Here is a 3,473-nt window from a genome sequence, read left to right on the forward strand (position 1 = left end):
TTTCTGAGATTCATTGTAAAAAGAGGAAGATTGAGTATAAAATAGGTCTCTGCGTACAATGTGAAATTGAGTTTTGTATCACTGTGTTAAACTATACTGTGTGAGTGTGTCTGACCTTGGGGTCAAACGATGCCTTGTTTCTCTGCAGCAGCTCCTTGACGTTCTGCCGTATTTCACGAGTGATGTTGCGTGCGTCAAACGTGGCGATGACTTCCCTCACTCCTCGCTTGGCTAAGAAACTGCCGTTTATAAACACTCCATTAGCTCTTCAATTATTCAACTAATTTAATGTTTTTAACAGAAAGCAAATGACCTAACGTCTCCGCATGCCTATTTGCAATGAAAATGCGCTAAGCATCAATTAGTCTAGAATGAGATTGGATTAATTTAGCCTGAAGAGTGTGAAGGTGTAATAAGCAGTATGACAGTTTAATTTCCCGGGAAGAGATAAACACCATAAATAAAGGCAGAATTCATTCGGTTACGGCCGTTAAAGGCTAATATAAAGCATGAATGATGGCAGAGCGGCTCCCACTCACATCGTCGTCTGTCTCTCTCACCTCTTCATGCTGACCCAGGACGTGTCAAATATTCCCATGAGCCTCAGCACCCCCTCCAGGATGTCTCTGATGACGTCGGGCGGCATGCGCAGCGAGCGGGTCTCAGACAGGGGCGACTCTGGTTTAATGTTCCCCACCGCCTGCTTTGCTTTGTCCACCAGAGGCTGAGCACACATAAACACATAACGCACACACACAAAAAACATGTTTTAAAGCAGGGCTGTCCAAACTCGGTCCTGGAGGGCCGGTGTCCTGCAGAGTTTAGCTCCAACTTGCCTCAACACACCTGACTGGAAGTTTCTATGCTTAGTAAGAGCTTGATTAGCTGGTTCAGGTGTGTTTAATTAGGGTTGGAGCTAAACTGGCGTTCTGAAACGCACAACACATGTAAAAGGTGCTGGCAAAATGAGTCGGAATGAGCAAATTTTCAAAAATGAGTTATTTTTATTTTCACATTTCATATATATGATATATTGTTGGAATCTGACAAAAAAAAAATGACTGAGCTACAGCCGTTTGAAGGCGATAGAGTCAGCAGAGTTGAAGTTTTCTGAAGATTCCAAAGCAAAATCACCTAGCAACGTTACATGTTTTCCTCCAGTTCTTTTCTTAATAATAATTACTATATTATTAATCACAATATAGCTATTTTTTATTTGATCTTTGTTATTAAAAATAAGAACAAAGATGCAAACAAACAGTAGTTTAATCAAGAGCAGCGAGTGATTTGTCTTCTCTTTTAATGTATGATTAACATTGAGACAGATCTATATTAAGACCTACTGTAATGCATGGATCTAATATAATGTTACACATCAGCATGGGTTTGAAAATCATATTTCACTGGTTTGGGCTCACGTCATCGAGAAATCGATGTGAATATTCACAAAGCTGGAATGCTTATCTCTTGGGTTAAAGCATGGAAACTGCCAAATAATTTTGTATCAATAACAAATTTAAAGAAGTGTCTTACAAAATACTTCATCGAATTTATCCTGCTAAGCGTGTTTTGGAAAGATTTAAGCTTAATATTTCGTATACCTGTGAATTTTGTGGTCAAGGAAAAGAAACTATTTTGCATCTTTTTTTTCATTGTATTTACTCGAGATTATTTTGGAAGGATTTGGAATTCTATATTAACAGAAAAATAGAGTGTATGATAGAAATTTGTATATTTGATGTACTTTTTTTATACAGAAAACGAACATCTGAATTGTAAAGAACAACATATTATACATTTGTTTATTTTGTTAGGAAAATTCCAGATACATAAGAAGAGGTGGGCTCAATGTAAACCAAATTTTGCACATTTTATAAATGACTTTAAATTATATGTAAATCTCTTAGAACAAACAAAAAAAGCATTGAAAACATATAATGCTCTGAAAGCATTGAACTTTATGTAATTGTCTTCCTTTTTTTATTTTTGTTTTTTTATCTGGCAGCTAATAATGTTAATTTGATAATGTGAATATGTAATACCTCATGTTCTTGTGGCATTGAATTAATAAAGCATAAAAAGCTGGAAGGCTGCACTTTGCAACAATAGACCTACCGACTGAGAAGCAGCAGCAGTCATCCAGAAGTGAGCGGAGGAAAAGGTACTCCTCTCAAGATAACACACAAATAAAGATCATTTTAGATGTTTCATTACTATTACGAGCATTGGGATAGCTAGAAGAGGGCTTAATGAACTCATTTTTGTGAAAACCTCAAATTCGACCAAAACTGACATTTTTCACTTCTTTTGCCTGTAGCTCAAAATTAGACCGTGTGCATTCCAACTCCTTTTGCCAGCACGGGTCACAAATGCACTCCGTGTGTTTGTTTACACACACCTGCATGATGTGGTGATTTCATGCAGGGCGGCGTCCGCTTCGAAGTGCTTGGTCTTCAGTAAGCTGCTCTGCTCCAGTGTTGCCAACTTCTTTCAATGGAAAGTAGCTAAAGCCAGTTTGAAAAGTCGCTAAATGTCGCTAGATGACGTCATTTGCTAATTAGCATATACATGACGTCATCGAGTCGTATTTCCTTTTACATTTGTTTGCCTCTCTGTGCTCACATACTGTATTTTAATTTAGCCAAATTCTCAATAAAGCGGTTTTCATTTATATAATTTACTGTTTCTGTTGGATAAATATAAAATAGTGACTGAAATGTGGCCCTTTAAGACTACAACCAGCTCTCCTTTCCAAGATGTTAATCTGCACAAAAATCCTGATTTATAATTGAGCCGTCGTCTGATGAAATCAAATACACATAACATAAGCAAAGACAATTATTGTGCCGTGTTTTCAGCTATATTTGCATGTAAAATTAGAGAAGCAACATCATATCTATTTTAAAGGGGTCATATGATGCGATTTAAATTTTTCCTTTCTCTTTGGAGTGTTACAAGCTCTTGGTGCATAAAGAAGATCTGTAAAGTTGCAAAGACTAAAGTCTCAAATCCAAAGAGATATTCTTTATAAAAGTTAAGAGTCAGCCACGCCTACCAAAAACGGCTCGTTCTAACACGCCCCAACATGTCTACGTCACAATGTGGTAAGATTTGTATAACACCGCCCAAATGTTCACGCAAAGAAAGAAGGCGTAACTTTTATTCTCGCTGTAGTATTGTTGCTGCCGCCGCCATGTCGTGAAAGCGCTGTGTTTCGTTGTGAAAGCGAAACTACTTTGTTTGGCCTTCCAAAAGAGGACGATATCGCTTTGTCATGCCTGGAGCTGATCCGTGCTGGTCGCTGAGGAAATACATCAACTTCGCGCTGTGGATCACCGGATCGGCTTTCACCGTGGATGAAGCAGAGTCCAGCCCGGGGTCGTCACATGTGGTTGCCGCAAGCCCTCCGGACGCTCCTTCGTCGAATCCGCCGGCAGCGCCGTTCTCAAGCCCGCCGCCTCTGCCCACTCAAG

This window comes from Sinocyclocheilus grahami, unplaced genomic scaffold (genome assembly GCF_001515645.1).
Source record: "Sinocyclocheilus grahami isolate Dianchi unplaced genomic scaffold, SAMN03320097.WGS_v1.1 scaffold292.1, whole genome shotgun sequence".
Taxonomy (NCBI): domain Eukaryota; kingdom Metazoa; phylum Chordata; class Actinopteri; order Cypriniformes; family Cyprinidae; genus Sinocyclocheilus; species Sinocyclocheilus grahami.